Consider the following 19,873-nt stretch of genomic DNA (forward strand, 5'->3'; position numbering starts at 1 on the left):
GCTGGGGGAGGAAAAAAACTGTATCTTAAAAGTGTCACAGGGCAGAGAGATGTAATAAATTGGCACAGAGACCCCCACTGAGGTTTGAAAGTACCATTATGGAGTTTCCCTTGCATTTTTTAAGATGGAAAATATATCATAAATGCAAATCTGTTACATCTCACTGTTGTATTAAAAATGCACATTGCAAATATTTTAAAAGTCTGTTCCTTTGTCTTCTTCAACAACTTGCATTTTTATAGCACCCTTGTGTAGATGAATGCATCGGGGAGGCCTTACAAGAAGGCAAGGAGAATGCTGAGAAGGGTTAAGGGGGAGGGTCGATTATAAAGTTGAAGTGATGGATTTACAAGAGGCTTTTGAAGGAGCAGGGAAAGAGAGCAGAGGGAAATGGTTTTTGGAAGAGCTCCAGGGAGCAGAGGCATTGTGACGGGAAGACTGAAGATGGAGAGGATGGAGTGTGAAACGAGAGTCAAACTGGTAACGATGAAGTGAGATGTGTTTATGCACCTTCATTATACATATATTAAATTGTAGATATTTTGAATACCAAGAAATGTTGGCAACGTTTGTGAAAACGTCATTATTTTTAACCTGGGTTCCAATTCTTTCCATTCACACGACAGAAAATGGCTAAGAAATGGTACAATGTAGCTAAATCAGAGCAAGCCATTAAGAAAATCCTAAAGACAAACTGGTGCTCAGATTCAGCTATCACGATGTTCCGGTCCCACCAGCTGGCAGGATTCTCCACTTCCGCTTAAATCAAGAGTAACTCACCGCATCCCCCACAGTGGGTTCTGCCATGGTGGGGCCAGGAAATCCTGGCCTAGATTCTTTCTAGAGTTCAAGATTAGTATATTGTAAATTCTATTCAGGTGGTGTGAAATGCTAAAATTCCTCTCGGTGGAGATGCTGATGGGAACATTAGAACGGAAGTAGCCCACACGAGGTTCTGCCATTCAATGAGCTCATGGCTGTTCGGTGGCCTGACTCCATATACCTGCCTTTGCCCCATATCCCTTAATACCTTTCGTTAACACATATCTATCAATCTCAGTTTTAAAATTAACAATCGATCTGCACCGGTTCTCCGAATGATCAATTCATCTAGTACCATTCCCCCTCCTTCTCCCCTTAGCTCTGCATATTCTTCCTTTACAGATAATAATCCAATACCCTCTTGAATGCCTTGATTGAACCTGCCTACACCACACTTGCAGGCAGCGCAATCCAGATCCTATCTACTTACTGCGTGAAAAAGTTTGTCCTCATGTTGCCATTGCTTCCTTTGCCAATTACCTTAAATCTGTGCCCTCTGGTTCTCAATCCCTCCACCAATGGGAACAGCTTCTCCTGATCTACTCTGTCCAGGTCCCTCATGAATTTGACTACCTCTAGCAAATTTCCTCCCAACCTTCTCTTCTTCAAGAAAAACAGTCCCAACTTATCCAATCCACCGATGCAGCTGAATTTCCCCATTCCTGGACCATTCTTGTGAATCTTTTCTGCACTCTTTCCAACTCCTTCACATCTTTCCTAAAGTGTGGCACCCAGAACTGGACCCAATACTCTAGTTGAGGCTGAATCAATATTCTAAACAAGTTTAACATGAGTTCCTTGCTTTTGTACTCTATGCCCCTATTAATAAAGACAAGGATGCCGTACGCTTTATAAACTGCTCTCTCAACCTGTCCTGCCACCTTCAATAATTTATGTACATATAGACCCAGATCCTTCTGCTCCTGTACCTCCCGTAGAATTGTACCCTTTATTTTATATCCTCTCTGCATTCTTCCTACCAAAGTGAACCACTTCACACTTCTTTGCATTCATTTTCATCTGTTATTTGTTTCTCCATTTCACCTGTCTATGTCCTTTTGAAGTTCTACACTATCCTCCTCACAGTTCCAAGTTTTGTATCATTCCCAAATTTTGAAATTGTGCCCTGTAAAGCAAGGTCTAGGTTATTAATATAAATCAGGATGAGGAGGGATCCCAAGACCGACCCCTGGGGAACTCCAATATAAATCTTTGGTCTAAAGAACATCCATTAACCGCTACTTTCTGTTTCCTGTCATTCAGCCAATTTTGTATACATGTTGCTACTGTTCCTTTTATTCCATTAGCTATAACTTTGCCCACAAGTGTGTCGTACAGCACTTTAAATGCCTTTTGGAAGTCCATGTACACCACACTGACAACATTACCTTCATCAACCCTCTCTGTTACTTCTTCAAAAAAACCCAGCAAGTTAGTTAAACATGATTTGCCCTTAACAAATCTATGCTGGCTTTCCTTAGTTAACCTGGATTTGCCCGAGTGATGATTCATTTTGTCCCAAGTTATCGTTTCTAGAAGCTTCCCCACCACCGAAGTTCAACTGACTGGCCTATAGTTGCTGGGCTTATCTTTAAATGCTTCAGCTAAAAAAAATGGTGACAGCTGCTGAGTCACTATTGTGGAAGGGAAACCGATCCCAAGGGCAGTCTATGGCCACAGGTGTACCCGAGTAGGCGAGGGGTGGGTTCCGTAAAAGTTCTGGCCCCCCCAGTTCTGCTGCTAGGACCCCACCATCAGGTAGAGATGCTGTGCTGCCAGGGTCACAGGTGAGTAACCATTCCAGTCCAGAGCTAGCGTTCCCCAAAATGGCTCTCGTTGGAACGGTGCCACCAAACCCCGGCCCCCGTGCAAAATTACGCGCCCGCCCACCTCTGACCCCCATCTCCGTCGACCCACGAAAATCCTGCTTTATATCTTGCACAAGCACATGTGTTACGAAAATCCTGGTGAATAATCGGACTGTTTAAAATCAATGTGCTGTTATTTTACTCTTACTGCACTAATGGCATTTTTATAGTTTTAAGGTAAGATCCCTAAAACATCTTTCACGTCTTCATGCACGGAAGATCGGTGCATGACACAACAGGTGGAGGTTCACTTGTATGAGAATGTTTAACTTATGCAAAGATGTCAGGGATATTTTCAAAATTGGCACAACTGGGGTTCCTCAAAGGTGAAGCAATAGGAATTATTTTTACAACTCATTCCCCACACTCACTCTCCCCAACATTGGTAGGCAAAAGATACAGGTTAATAACCAGTGAAAGAGCTACGCTTCATAAAGAAGAATTACATAATTAAATAATAAAAAATATAGCCTCTATTAAGAAATTTATACAACAGGTATTAGGGATTTGTAACCAATTTATATAATATTTGTTGTTAACGAATTAACCTTTTCCTGTCTCCTAGCATAATGAATTACTGGTTCTGCTGATATGGAGGTATCTTGTCCTCGTCTGTTCATGTTATTCAAACCTACAGTTTGATTACCATTCTCTAGATTAACCAGTTATAAAGTTTGTGCTGATGAATGGGTTTAAACAAGAACAATAACAAAATCTGTGGACTTTGAATAAAATAAATCTCAGTATGATGCAAGTAGCCTGACAGTATACAGAATATTTTACTTCAAGCCAACTTAAACCAATGAATTTTAGGGTGCAGTTCTACCCTACTCAGATACCCTGCATTGTGGTCATGGTGATTTTGTTTAATATTATGAGTGTGTTCACTTTGCTTGAGGAAACGAAAGATCAAAAGGTGAGTTTATAAAATCCCCCGGCAGGTTCAATTGACTGGACACTTTTAAAATGCAACTTCACACCTAGCTGGAGTTATACTGCATTGTGTGTGAACTTTTTGAGAGACTTACCTGTTGGAGCTAATCTCACATCTCTCATTTCAGTGCACTTGGGAGTCAGATTGCTGGTCAACTTCCGAGTTATAATATCACTTCTACATTGATTCACACCCAAAGCTGCTTCGCATTGATGTGAAAGTGACAGTGTAACACAAAGAGAAATCTTTGCAAAACTGAACTCAAGACACAGGACTACCTATGAAAACATTAGCATTTTGCAATTTAAGAGAGACAGATCATAATTTTAGTTCTTTCAAAAATGAATTCACTATTAAGTATTAAAATAGTTTGTTTAACAAAAGCATCTCGTTAATCTGAACTAACACAATATTTGTCCTGTTGGATTGACTTCCCTACTGTTAAAAGCTGTAGGGGACAAAAGTTATACTTTAAGAAATCACGCAAATGCTTTATTAATCTGAGCAATGGAAGAGAACATTCAAATGGCAGATTCAGATATTGTTGGGTTTGATTCAAATTCGCCCTGAGGCCTTTTGTTAACTAATTATAGAAAACAGAAGCCACACATCTTCTTGTCTTGCAGTCTTGATAGCACTGCAGTCATCAACCACTCTGTATTTAATTAGTGTTGATTGTTGTTAGCATGTTCAATAATTATTAATTAGGTTTGGGAAGGGCCTTAAAATTCCAGTTGCATGCCTAGAGCAGTGTTGCATAGTTCATGTTTGTGATGAGGACACTGACTTTTTTGGTGAAGTGAGTGTATTATAAATGGGCAGCTTAGGGGCGTAAAGCAATAAATTTGTCACTGTATCACAGACAAACAGCAGAATTCACCTGGAAACCTTTAATGAACAACTAAATTCGGTTGGGGGGGATAAATGTTGGAAATCTGAAATAAAAATCCAAAAGAGCTACAAATAGTTGGTTAGCTTTGGAAAGAGAAGGTTTATGGAAACGAATGGAGTCATTACATTGGTTATGTTTACAATGCCATTCTCTGCAAGGCAAGTTTCGACCTCTCCTGCTCCGGTCCCTTACCCCATCACCAACACCACCACCACCACCAATTTCACTCCCTTCCATGGAACCCTCCTGGAAGACCCTCCTACCCCACATCTTTCTCCTGTAACGAACGTCAGATTTTGGCGAGGCCGGCAGTCTGTTCCAGGCGGAATATGAACCAGCGGCAGTTGAGATAGCCCAGCGTCAGTGAGTGAATTTCCAATTCACCTCCCCAAAACCTCCCTGGGACAAGACCGTTGAGAGTTTTAAATGGGGATTGATCATATTCTTCATGTAAATAGTCTTTCCATTTTATATAATGCAACATTCCAACTGAACTTCACAGCTGATGATTCACAATGAACTCTTGCCTCTGGGAGAACAGCAAAGCCCTGACCTCACAACCTAAAGTTATGGTACACATTACCCAACCTCAGAGAGCCATTAGCAATAATACTTTCTTTCACATTGTACCTTTTCACGTTGGAATGCCTCAGAACACTTTACACAGTGGATGGTTTATGAGGTGCAGTGACTATAATCATGAAACCAAAAGGCTAGCCATTCTGTGCTGACAATCACCCATAAACAGGCAGTGAGATGAATGACCATTGAATCCCTTAAGAGGCAGCAATTAATGTTTCATTCATTTAAAGAAAACCAAAAGATAAGTGGGGGTGGGGGAGTCAGTGAATTAAACTGAACACAAAATGGTGGCTGTGAATTGGTTCTCTGGGTACCTTGCCTGATTTCCCTCCTCGCTGACTTTGAGTGGGGTTTATAATAGCCTGTTGATCCACAGCTGCCTGTTTGGACCCCCAATGAGGTTTAATTTTAACTTCATGGGTGTTCATCTTTTCTGGACAAATGCACTGTGTATTCTGGGTTAGCTGAGTTCTCCTGCGGAGGCTGTGAATGTGCAGCAATTGTTGGCACAAGGTCAGTTGGAATCGACATTCCTGGATGCTATAAGTGACTCCTGATAGAAAGAATATATTGGGGAGATTGGGTGAGGACAGGGTCTGTCCCCATACACTGCAATTACTTGCCGTCTAGGCTGATACTGGATGAATGGCTGCTTGGGTAAGGTACTAGAGGCTACTTATGACCATAGCAGTGACATACAACTACTGTAAGAGAGAGGAGATAAAGAGGAAATATTTGGGAAAAGGGGAAGTTTTTGGAATTCCCCACCACACATCAAGTAATACGTTATATATAGAGTAGATGTTAGGGAATAAAAATTTCTCAAATAATAAGACACTCATGATGTTGGTTTCAGCTCAGGCATGCCTGAAGTGTCAGTGATCTAAACATCTGGAGGTTGAATGACCGGTCGTTTATTAACCACTGCTATGGTGTCCTCTTGAAATGTTGCTACGCCAGGCTGGTTGGAGATGCCTTTGATTTTATGGTGCATTTGGGCATTTCGAGTCACACCAGTCCCTCACTAAAGTCCATAATGTCCATTTCAGATTTCACCTGAAGCAGAGGAGCTACGTGGTTCTCAAACATTGTTCCATGAATCCTAAGTTCATTGCAGTAAAGATATAACTGCACATTCTTGGGCGCATTGTTTCTATCTGAAGAACTCTATTATTGTGCTTGCAAGGTTATAGTAGTATCAATGTCAAGCATACTTGAAAGATGCTTTTATCTGTTGACCAAATGATCACAGCACTGTTCTTGTAAAATTAACCTTTTACCAGCTCTATAGGGAAGGCTGTACAAGTTACCTCCCAGGTGATCATGTTGGTTCCAGTTGGGGGATCACAGTCTGAAGCTGAGGCTGAGTAAGATTTATACCATTAGGAGAGGATATTATGCCTGTCCAAGGTGCTTCCTGCAGTTGCTTTGCCAACCACCTCGGTACACGTCAGAAGTGCTATGCGACAGAAATAATAAACTTTTCTCTCCGCTATACCGTGCCAGTTTGCCTTTTGTTGTGCCTAATGACAGCAATGATGGAATTGTCATGGTTAGGTGCCCACAGTCTCATAACCAAGCTGCTGCTCAGTGAATCCAATCTCACACTCCATTGTATGGATATTCTATATATAACCTGCAGCCAAATGAAATGTGAAGGAAAAAAATCAAATCTAATTACACGGCATTGATTTCTCTCCAATTTTGCTTCTAATACACTTTTTGTCTCCTTGATTCTTTTTTCTCCTTGATTCTCCCCCACCCCATCTGCCTCTTTGAAAATGACTTGTGATACTGCTATACCTAGATTAAACCACAGTAAGAGACAATAAGGTGCAGAATTATTTTTAACATAGAGAGGTATAGTACAAAGTACAAACAAAATGTGGTCTGCATCTGAGAAACAGGTAGGATCTGGCTTTATATTTCCCTTAGTTTAACTTGTACCTGCAAGCAGTGATGGTGCTGTCTTATTCTGGACGTTCTAACCAAAAAAAAAATAGCATTAGTAGGCCTCATCCTCTTTTGTTGAGGTATGTAATTGATCAATGGAGAGTGTTTAGAGGGAACTGTTTGTTTTCATCTGTGGGCTGCTGTTGTATAGACTGCCAAATCTATGTGCGCCAGGTAGACGAGAAGTGAGAAGATGCTTGTTCTAGCTAAGATGAAGGTAGAATCCTGGCAATTAAAATTGATACATTAATAGTGTGAAGGTCAGTAGATTGCTGTTTTTTAAAGTGCTTTTGTGTGTGTGTGTAAGATATGTCTCCATGATGCTGCTATAGACTTAATGGCAAATGTGTTTTTTAATGATCTGGCTATAATGTCTTTGTGCCTTGCAATATTAGTAAAGTTAGTTTTTATATTTTGTGGCTAAGAAGTAGAAATTCAATTAGGGAAATGGAAACTACAATCAGAATATTGCTACCTTACTTATGCTTGGTTGGAAAGCAAAACTGTGACCCATTGAAATCCTGAAATGCTTTAGTGTGCTGGTTCAAAAGATTTAAATTGTTGATACTAAAACTGTTTATAGTGTTCGAAAACAAGTTACGGTCCACATTGACCATTTATGTTACCCATCAGAAAATAAGAGACTTCAGCAATACAAAGTCAAGGAATCACTTGAATTACAGTGATGATAAATTGATTTGTGTAGAACTTGCATGCGAATATGAACCATTAAAAGTTGGATGGATGCATTTTCTAGACGCTTGGAGAAACTGGTACTGTGCACTGGAATCCTGTTAGAATCCTGCAGGCAACATCTGTAGGATTTTACAGCTTATTGTGATACATCCCATAAACTATAAGTACAACTGAATTGGCATAAGGTTATATACAGCAGCGTAGAGTCTAAAATGTGATTAACCATATGCATGGACTACATTATTGCTTCGCAGTACATTTTATTACATTTTTTGGTTCCTATGTTTAATACAAGACTGGTTTTTGCTTTTCTTCCCCCAACCCCCCTTTGCAATAGTGCTGTTTCAGTTCAGAAATGACTGCATTCTGCAGGATTATTCATTATTCATTCTTGGACTTCTCTGCTGATTTGAAAAGCAGTGTACTGTGACCAAAAATCTTTTTTTTATCTTCCTTCCACTATTGTGATTAGTACTCCAGGTCATGTGCTCAGGGGCCCTGCACAGTAATTTCCAACTGGGAATGGATATCAGGCTAGATTCCACAAAATGCTTGAAAATAAAAGATTATTTTTGTGTGTTTGTCTGTGTGTGTGTGTGTGTATGTGTGTATGTGTGGTGGGGGAGGGCAGCTGCCTTGGTTATGAGGCACCGCTGCTTAAAAAAATCAAATAACTTGTAGCGTAAAATCCTGGCTACAGCCACAGCAACGTAGTTTTGTGTGTTGCAAGTAGAAAGTTGTCGACGATAGCTACCGGATCAATAATTAATCCAGCCAGCCACCCCATTCACTTTTACAATACAAGTTACTCTTTAGAGAGGGAACAACCTGTCATCGGTGGGGAGGGAACAAAAATTCAGCAGCGAAGACCCGTGAGGGACAGTCACTTTTTTATGGGTAGCTGGTAGGACCGACAGATTTAGTTAGCTCCCAGGTGTACCTTTCGTGAGCTGCTTGCAAACTATGAAAGTTCGAAGGTTTTTTTTTTAAAGCAGATGCCGCTTTCTACTTGTCTGATTGACAAACTTCAAATTAGCTTTTGCAATTCATTTTCCAGTAATGTTACATCAATAGAGTGATGGGAGATCGGGGGGGTCGGGGTGGGGTGTGTGGGGTGGGGGCTGCTTCTCAAATTAAGTGTTAGGCTGGTTATTGTCGCAGGTGTTAGAGTTGTTGTATGCATTAACATTCCTGTGCAAACTGACTTATTGTGCCGTATGAAATGCTGTCTCTCTGCCGTACACAAAATGGCACATCTAGCTTTTTTAAATGGCAGGTCATGCAGTGAATTTTCTAATTGAGATGTTTGATGTTTGGTTTGAGAGCTTTCCAGCTTGACTTCCCAAGTTCCTTTATTCTTGTGCTGTTTTTTTGTCTAATTATATACCATTGTAAAATAATGAGCTGACACTCGTCACTTACTAGTTAATCTCCTGCGGTGTTCCTCACAGTAAGTTGAATGATACTTTTTGTCAGGACAGGGCTGTTGACTGTGCTCTATAAGAACAAGAGCGATAATTCAAAGTGTACTATTCTGCTACTAAAGTGTACCGTGTCCTTTTTGAGGTCTCAGAGTTTACTCAGGATGGGGTCAGTAAGAGTTTAATTGTAGTTTGTTGAAGACAGTTTGCAGGTTTTTGTGACTTTTGAAACCCAGGACGAAATGCCTATCTTTCCTTCTGTTTAGTTTTAAAATAGTTTTGCATCTTTAACAGTCTGTGACATCTGGAGAGTAATGTCTGGATTCATTAGACATGTCATTTTTAATGCACTATATACAGATGGTAGATGTATATCATTGTTTAATTAGCATTCAATGTACTTCCGGCTTTCTTCTCAGCTTTCTACTCCTGAGGATGCTGACTCTCACTCAGATACAAGTTCCACAAGTACTAATAACCACCTATTATATCATCCAAATTGACCATTATTTATCTGTGAACCTATATGGACATTTTGCCATGAAGGCCATTGAATCCTGTCCTCACCAGATGTCCATAAGCACATGCACATTCCAGCAGGCCCACAACTGGGACTGAGCGCCATAGCTTTATTCTGCCCCTCTCCCCTGGTCAAGTGGAGATCAGATCAATGATGGGAACCCTTCAGCTGTTGCCCGACTTTGAGATCAGCTTATTCAACGCTGACTGGATATTATACCTGAGATCGCCTGAATGTGATTTCTCTACAAAGACATTTGGAGAGCTCATTTGATTTCTCAGCCTACCAGAGCTCTTCTGCAAGATCTCGGTCATCTGGTCGTCTACAAGGTCTCAGTAGTCCAGTTTGTGTAGTCCAGTTTAGAATTACTGGTCACCTACGATTATGCCGATGGTCAGATTTTTGAACATGAGTAAGAAAAATGACCCAGAAGTTAGTTATCCCACTGTATGGGTTTTGATTCTGCTCATTGGTTGAATGGCATCATAGAATGCCAAAGCCTTCCCCAGATAGGGAAGCATCTTTATTAGCAAAAGTTTTGGGGGAAAATTAACTCTACAATGACAGAACAATTGCCATTTGGAATGGAATAAAAACAGAAAATGTTGGAACAACTCAGCAGGTCTGCCAGCATCTGTGGAGGGAAACAGAGTTAAAGTTTCGAGTCCGTATGACTTTTCTTCAGAGCCGTACAGACTTGAAACGTTAACTCTGTTTCTCTCTCCACTGATGCCGGCAGACCTGCTGAGTTTTTCCAACATTTTCTGTTTATATTTCAGATTCTCAGCATCCGCAGTATTTTGCTTTTACCCATTTGGAATGGATTCAGTAGAAGGACATTGGTTAAACAGCAGGTAGAATATGTAGAACTATTCAAAATCATATCGCTGTTTTAATGAAATTTCTCATTGCTAAGGTGGAATCAGGCCACATCTTTGATGTGTGGGGGCTTCTGCCTTTCACAGCGGTGCACTCATGACCTGGTTGTGCATTCTTATTTTGTTATATTTTTCAATCCTTCATGGCAACACAGCTCTGTCTGCTGCTAGTGATATCCACTACCTCTGCATTACTATGTTGGAGGCAGGAAACAGGGTGTTCTGAAGAAGTTCTGAAGGTGCATCTCTGCTACTTTCTCTTCCTCCCATCTCTGAGTTAGCTTGCCCTCACTCGGTGCTCTGCAAGGCCCAGCTGGCTTTGACTGGCAACTTATCATCTGGGCGCTGCCCAGCTACAGAGTGGGATTTAAAGCCACAGTGATCTAAGTAATGAAAAAAGAAAAGTGGAACTGGAAATAATCAATGCATGTTGTCAATATGCCTAAATAATATAATTAACCATTCCTGTTTTTGAGCAGTTGCCAAACAATGAGCAGTGAGCTGCTGTGAGCGACTCAATTGCCAATCGTCTTAACTGTACATTTCAACATGTTGCGTTCATTGTAAATTTTCAAAGCAGTTCACATGTTTTACATTACAGATTGGTCATTTCCCCAGGATAGCTATTTTTTCTTGAAGTCAAAGTACCTTTGCAGCCTTAAGTATTTCTATCATGGTTGCTTCTGGAGTTTTACACCACATGAGCACTTTGCAACCCCCACAAACCCAGAAAAGTGACAAAAGAGCATGGAATGAATACAAATCATAGAGATGGTATGAGGGTAAGACAGTGTGCTGACACGAGGTCTGGACCCAAGGCTCTTACCTTACCACATAATATTCCAGAGGTTCAGGGAGCTGGTGAGACACCAGAAGCAATTCCAACCTGAGAAAAGTCTCAGAGGTAGATTTTGGCCCGGCCTTGTTTTTGAGCCTAGCCTCACCATGTCCTAACCAAGAGGCCCAAGGATTTCAGAAATTAGTCCTCGGGCCATATCTACATATTCATGACTATTGTGTGCTTCCACATAATGAAAAGAATCAATATTGTAATGAACGCTGAACTTTACAAGATGTTTTGAAATGTACCTTTAACTCAAGTAAAACATAGAATTCCGGATAAACACCTCCACTCGGATACATGATCTTGTGATCCGGTTCCCACAAGGAGGGAAATTTGAACCAGAAACCCATTGAAGTGTTGGGTGCCAGTTTTAACACCTTTTCACTGCATCTCATAGGAAAAGGATGGCTGCTGTTTGAGACGCAGAGGGAGACAAAGATGCTACTGCTGTAGGGGAGCAGGTAGACTGTTTTCTGCACCAAGCAGGATGCTGGTGAGAGTTTGCTTTCTGTTTAAAAGAAAGGGAATAGAACAGATGGAGCTCTTGAAGTTTTAAGGAATGCAGAGTCATTACGGTGCGTTTTGCTGATGGGAATCATTTATGGGAAAACTCGGGCTGAGTGGGACAATTGCCGAAGGACATTGTAAGACTCAACCTGGCATGGTGGGGAGAAATGAACCTGCTGGAGAGCTGGGAGTGACTGTGGGAATATTCCCATAATGCTACACATCTGCGAGAAGCATGGTGCAGAGAGAAGGGGTTTCATAAGACCTATTTCTGTTACCTTATTTAATACGAAACTTACCTTTTTTGTTAGTTTGATGTTAATTGTTAATTATTGTTAGATCTGTGTTAATTTTAGTTTTTTTGTTACAGTAGAAGTCTTAAAACATGAAGTCTTGACCTTAGGTTCTTTCTGTTGGTCGCTTGGTCTCTATGGGGAAGGTAATAGTATTAAAATGCCTACTTCATCAGAGGTGATTCTCGGGGGACTCCTGGGAAGGATGGATCTTTGGTGGGGGAGGGGAGGGAGGTGGTATCTTGACGCCTTTGGAGTCGGGAAAGAACTCCTGCCCAGTCTTTCTCCACAGGAAAGATTTAAGAATGGATATAAAACTTGCCTCTCATTGTCGGCCTTGTTTGTCTGAGTGCTTTTAGCCATTTATAACATGGCAAAAAGAGTTGCCATCTTTTTGTAACCATTCTAAAAAGTATTAATTCGTTACTCTAAGCCCTGGGCCAGTCATGCAGACAATTCTGTTTTGAGCTTCTGTGGCATTATGCTCAGTGATCGCCATGCCAAGATCTAGAGGATTTGTGATATTTGAAATGTGGTTACTGAAATGGTTAAATATAATTTTGTAAAAAATGATGAAATTTTAAAGCGAGAAGAAAATCCAAGACAGTAAAGTGTGGAACCCCTACCCAAAAACTGAAATATACAATTGTAATTCTGTCTATGCTAAAACAAAAAACTGTGGATGCTGGAAATCTGAAATTAAAACCGAAAATGCTAGAAATACTCAGCAGATCAGGTAGCATCTGTGGGGAGAGAAAAAGAGTTGATGTTTCGGGATGTTGAGCTTTCATCAGAAGCGACATGCTGAGTATTTCCAGCGCTTTCTGTTTTTATTTGTAATTCTGCAATAATAACACTTTCATTGTTATAGCGTTTTTACATATTGAAATGTCACAAGGCACTTCATGGATAGAATTACTATAGAAGTGCACGGGCTGTTCCATAGACAAACGTGACAATCATTCTGCATTAGTGACATCCTCTAAACTGCGATGAGATGAATGACCTGTTAATCTGTTTTTTTTGGTGTTATTGATTGAGAGAGGAATGTTGGCAAGGATACTGATGGAACAATAGCTGTTTGTATAAGAGGTAAAGGAGAGAATAGTTATTCCTGGGTCAATACCTCCACATTCTGGGAACCAACAGCATTGTGGACCATGGGTCTAGAAATGTGTTCTCATATTTAGCAGGTGTGTTGCAGTGAAGTGAAGTGAAGTGAATTTACTACATTATCGCTAATTGTGCAGTTGGGGTCTCCACATTCTACAGTGGAGCTTCCTATGACCTACACATAAATGTAAAAGCAAAAGGGGGAATGTTTTAAACAAGAGTTCATAAAGATTTCCTTAAATCCTTGGGATTAGGTAATTTTTTTGCCAGTTTTCTTCCCTACCATTACATTGGCTACTGTTGAAGTTGCTGCTCCATTGTATCTCATCCCAGTGGCTATCCTTCATATTTGACTCTCAACAGTGAGTGCTGACAGGCTATTCCACCAGACAGGGCATCACAGCTGAGCCCTAACATCCATGTCCGTGCACTTTCCAACAGGGCCACAGGGTAGTGATCAGGACTGAAAGCCAGGGCTGAATATCTACTCCCTACACTAGGGGCCCTGAGGACATTGTTGCACTCCTACCATTAACCAGGTTGTGATCAGCTAACTTAGCACAGAGCAGGGAATTCAAACCTGGAACCTTCTGATCTGTATGATTCCATTACTTTCACTCACAGCTCACCATCGGGATCTTTGAGATCTTACTAAGGATGGGTAAGCAGCAATCAATGTACATACAACAATAACTCGCATTTATGTAGTGCCTTTAACATAATAAATATTGTTTTTCCCTAAGCATCCAGAATATTGTTCCCATTGGTGGAATCTTCCGGTAGCGGCAAGGTTGTTGGCAGCAGGACAGAAAGTGAGCAAGACTTCTGCTTGGGGGCAGGGTGACAGGCCCCGTGGGATTACACAGCAGCCAGACAGTTAGCTATGTACGTGTGAGGATCATGCTGAATCATGTGGCAGGGGTGGGCCGAAAGTCAGCATCCCCACCGTTACCTCAGGGGGGAGGGGTCAAAAATCCAGGCGCCATATTTAAAAGGAATCCGGACAAACATTCATTCCCTGCAAGCCAGGAGCGAGACCCTGGCCGTCATTCTGGAGGCGTTGACACCTTTTTACACCCATGTGTGAAACCTACTGCTGCTACCATCATGTCACAGAGCAGGCAATGAATGACCCCGTGGTTCAGCGACGCCTCGCTGCAGGTTCTCCTCCGGGCCTTCTGGGAAAAGGCAGGAGGTCCTGTTATCCAGGGATGGCAACAGCAGGCTCTCCCATCTGACCATGGCAGCCTGGGACCGGAGGTTTCACCCATGGGGGCCCACTCCAGAATCTGGGTGCAGGGCAGGGACTGGATGAACAATCTGCTGTGCTCCCGCAAGGGTAGGCAGCATGGCACAGTGACTGCACATGGGAATCAAGCAGTGTAGGTGTGTGAGCGCAAAGGGGTGTCAGACAAGAGTTTGTGTTGCAGGACTCAGAGGCAGATGGGACATGTGCACTGAATGTGTGACAGCCACTTGATGCTGTGAATGTTGTACCAGCTGCAGGACAATTTGGGTGTCAAACACTGACTGGAGAGGGTTCAGGAGGTGCCATAGGCATACATGCCCATAAAGTGGTGATGCACCCAATGGGGTGATGCTCAGTCATTCTGTGTGTCTGTCTGCAGGAGAAAATTGCTCATAATCACTGGGAGTGATCAAAGACTGGAGGAGGTGTCCCCGATATTAGAATCCTGATCCTGTTTGAGGAAGAGGCCACGGAGTCTGCTGGGGAGGACCGAGCCTGCGCAAATGGAGAGACTGAAGTCTCACAGCCATCCAGTGAGGATGTCTTCCATCTGCTGTTCACAAATGGACATACAATGGCCTGAAAGATTGTTGAGAAAAGGGATTGTGCATAACCATCAGCTAATTCCTTTTGTTCTCACTGCTGGTTCTCACGGCAAGTCGAAATCTATATAGATGAGACAGCCTTCCCCTAGCTCCAGCTCCAGCACCACCTCTGAGGAGGATGATGCTGCAACATCATGGCATTCCCTTGCACCCTCCACCAGTGCAGAGACATTCACCTTGATGGGTTCACATTATAGATTGGGCTTGGGGGTCACAAGCTGGTGTGCATATCTGGCGGGCATGTGCCCACAGCTGATGGAGGATGTGACAGCCTCGGAGGACTGCTGGAGACCAGGCCCATGCTGGGCACCATGCAGATGACGAGCCTCTGGATTTGGACATAAGAGAGCTGATGGAAATGTAGAGACAGGCAGGGGAACATCAGGCAGAGATGCCAAAGGCCGTGCGCAAACTTGAACGAAGGTTGGAGGAGTCCTTCCATGTTCTGAGTACCATCAAGGCTTTGGCATGGGAGCGCTTGGCTTCCTCCATTGAGAGGGTGGCAACAACCATGGAGGGCCTGGTCTGGCAGATAAGTGGTGGGCAGATATGCCTTTGGATCTCCACTCCATCATGCTAGGCATGGGTGCAGTGCAGCAGTGGATAGGTGAGAGGGGGATGGGGCACCTTGACCTCCCTCTAGATGCCCTTTCCACTCAAGGAATAAAGGAGGTGACATCTTGCACCGACAGAGAGGAGTGCCAGCCAGCCACCCAGGGGGCTTCATCCCAGGACACTCCAAGGGTGCCCTGCCTCTCCCCCTCCCCTCTGCCAATGACCCTATCACCTCCAGCAGGTCAGGCTGAGTAGTGTGCACCTGCACCTGTGCAGGAGACCCTCAGCAAGCTGGAGCCCTCTAGGCCTCGGACCACCAGAGGACGCCCGCCAAGGCCATCTCAAGCCAACAGGCAGTCAGCAGGCTGCCTCCACATCAGCTGTGGATGTCATGGTTGCACCTAGGTTCAGTGGTAGGAAAAGAAAGATTAAGGAATTATAAGGACATAAAGGTGCCACTGGTGTCTAATCACCGTATATATGAAACACATGAATAATATGCAGTTAAACATACATTTACATGTATGTTGTATTCTCATTAAGCTGCTAGTTGCTGCAATGGTCGCATGTCTTTAAGGGTGTTGCACTTTATTCCCGATCAGTCTCGGACGATATGGGCCTATGGATACGCCATTTATTGTGTCACATTGTCAGTAGTTGCATCTCTGAGTATACTGACATGCGTAGGATTGACCCGTGGGCATCACTTGTAAAAGCTGTGGCCTTGGAACGCATTGGGCAACCCAGCATGTAGTGTTCATCCGGTTATCATCCCTCTGAGGCTGCTGTCTGAGTGGCGTCTGCAGCCGAGTCACTGCACATCTTGTTGGTGTCCGCAGGACAGAGTTCTTTGCAAGGCATTGCTCCAATTGGAGAAGGTGTCAGTGAGACATGAGTGTATCCCTGCTAAGTTAACAGTGCATCTGTCCTCCGATGTAGCGTACATATGGACTTGCCTGTGCCAGGAGTCTGCAGCATTTTTCCTTCCAGGTGTCAGAGGTGACAGGAATGTGCAGTGTTATGCAGGTTGTGTTGCGCTCTTGCTGGCATTGATGCCGCAGTGTTGTTGGAGCAGCACAAGTGGCATGTGTTTCATTTCAGATTGGCCCACACGCAGGATCACAATACCAGGAGATTTCATGTGAAAATGTAAAATTTAATGCAGCTATAAGAACATAAAACAATGAAATGAAACAAATACATCTGCACCCATGAGGGAACTCCAGCCTCCCGGTCAACAGAGGATTGGAACTCACGGTGTAGCAGACATGTATCGGTGCCTCACTCAGCCTGGGCTCTGGTGGAAATAAGATTGTCACGAGGCTTCTGTGCTGCACCCGCAACGTCCACTCCCTCATCAGCAGCATCGTCTTCCCCTTCCTCCTCGTCAAACGATTCATCTGTCTCCTCCATCTCCCCCTCTGCAAAATCACCCCCCTTTGCTGAGCAAGGCTGTGCAGGGTGTAGCAGACCACCATCATGGACACTCCGTCTGGTGAGTACTGAAGCACTCTGCCTGAGCGGTCCAGGCAGCAGAACCTCATTTTTAGCAGTCCTATCGTCTGCTTTACTGTTACCCTTGTTGAGGCATAGACGACATTGTACCTCTCCTCGGCGGCACTTTGAAGGTTTGGCACTGGTGTCATCAGCCAGGCTCTCTCTGGGTATCCCCTGTCACCAACAAGCCAGCCCTGTTGTCGATAAGGGGGGAGCAAAGACATGTGGCACCTGCGAGTTGTTCAGGATGTAAGCATTGTGAGAGCTCCCTGGGGAGCGTGCATACGCCTGAAGGATCTGGTTTCTGTATTCACATACCAGCTGCATATTGAGAGTGAAACCCCTTTCTGTTAATGAATGCAGCGGGCTGATCCCAGGGAGCTCTCAACGCCACGTGTGCAGTCAGTTGCACCCTGCACTTGTGGGAACCCTACGATTGCAGCGAATCCCCCAATGCTCTGGCTGCCTGGCTCTCGTGGCCGGTACTGAATTTAACAAAATCATTTGCTCTTCTGAGGAGACCATCGATCACCTGCTGGATACATTTGTGGCCGGCTGGGATAATCCGGACATCTTCCCAGTGGAAAGAGCCACTGGCGAAGGAGTTTAATGCCGCTGTCACTTTTAGCATTGCCAGCATTGGATTGCCTCTCAGTCCTCACGCACACAGGTCTTCATGGAGCAGCGGGAATATGTGATTAACCACATCCCGGGACATCCTAATCCACCTCCGGTATTGCCCCTCACCCATCTGCAGATAGATGCAGCCCCTGCGATATGTCTGATTTCAGGCTCACCTTCGCACTGGCTCCTGGTTGCCAGAATCTTGCGCTTCCTGAGCCCGTGCCAGGGCTGCCCCTTGGTGCTCTGGCCATGGCTGCGCCTGGCCCCGGGCCACCCTCCACCGATTCCTCTCCAGCCGGGCCCTGGCCAGAAGAAGGACAGGGTTGCCTGGAGCCAGCATCATGTAGGCCTGAGGTGATTTGTGAACAAATTGCAAATCCATCTAGTCAGCATATTCTTTGAAGATGTCTCTCTGGCCCTGAGTATTTCAGCCAATGGGAAGCCCTGTAACTAGCACTGGTTTAGCCTTGACCTCCCTCCATCTCACCCTGGAAGCCCATCCTGGAAGACCACAGATGAAGTCTCCTCTTGTTCATACATCCATGTACATGGAGACTGCAGCATTGACCAGTGTAATGAAAGCCGTGTGCGTGCACCCTCCCTCAAAGACCATTGGGCTTCCCTCCATCACCCTCGAGATACAGTCGAGAGACCCCAGCCTTGCCACTATAGATGTACCATCCACTACATTATCAGCCATGACCAGCTACCCAGATTCTAAACCAGCACAGTGTTGCCATTCCCCCACCCCTCTCCAGGCACCAGGGAGCTAACCCCCACCTCCCTCCCTCCATCCCTCCCCCTGTTCCCCAGTGACACTTTCACCCTTCCCCGGTGACCCTTCCTCGGTCAGCCTGCCTCCCTTCCCCAGACAGACTTCCACCATTGGCCAGCCCCCTTTGACCCATGCCCATTACGCCCCAGCCTCCCTCCCTCGGTTAACCTCCATGCCCAACGCAAGTTAGACAACTGCCACCCTATCTCAATCGTGGCCTGGCATGGAAGAACGGTCCCCAAAGAGGACAAAGCAGCGGCTACTCACTCCAAAATCCAGACAGGTGACTACCTCACCTGGTGCACGCCACTTCTATGCAGTCATGAATCTGAAGACATTGCTCAAGGCTGACTTAATTGGGAAGGGGAACTTCACTCGGAGAGCTGGTCTTTTAATGAGCATGCACGCCGTGCAAATACATGCAAAAGGGCTTCTCAACGCCTGCCGTCAGGGCAGTTCGGAGAACTTAATTCCAATCCGCTGTCGGGATTCGCATTTTGGGCCTCCTGCGCAATTGGGTTTTCCCCGCCTGCCATCTTGCTCCCGACAGCAGTGGACGAATCCGCCCTTCATCCCGGCTTGCATTACCGACCGACGTTATATTAGATCCTGGATGCAGTGCCGGAGGGGCACACACAGCAGCTGGCCTGGAAAGCTGTAAAAGAGGGCCTGAAGTGATTCACTGCTGTTTCCATACATATTGATTTTAGTCCCATAACTGCTACAAATCTTGATTTGTTTGCTTAGAAATTGCCTTGGATCCCGTGCCAGCCACAAGGTTGGTAGCGATAATTTATCATTTAGGCTTTTTCTCAGGACTGGTTTGAACCCCTGCAATAAGGACTCAAAAAGCGAAAGGACAGTTGAACGCCAATAATATGAATAAATCCCTCCCCAGTCAGCGAGGATGCTAATTTAGGTATTGCAAAGATTCAGAGATTTTCAAATGTTTCTCAAGAAGATTAGCACTTCAGAACATACATTGGTGAAAACCTTTTCTTTTATTTACACAGGAAGTGTGCTGCCCTTTGCTGTCACAAACAAGAGTCCTATTGATTGTGATGCATTGTTTCAAACAGTTTCATGCAATTGCTGAAAAAATGCAAAGCTGATTTCGCCTGGCATTGCCCAGGATGAGTCAGGGTCAAGTGCAATAATAGGGTCAAGCAGGGTTCGAGAGCAAGGAGATAACTGGACCCAGATAAGGGGAAGGGAAATGGGGAGGGAAAAGAGGCAGAGGGGAGG

Source organism: Cetorhinus maximus, chromosome 9 (genome assembly GCF_964194155.1).
Source record: "Cetorhinus maximus chromosome 9, sCetMax3.hap1.1, whole genome shotgun sequence".
Classification (NCBI taxonomy): Eukaryota; Metazoa; Chordata; class Chondrichthyes; order Lamniformes; family Cetorhinidae; genus Cetorhinus; species Cetorhinus maximus.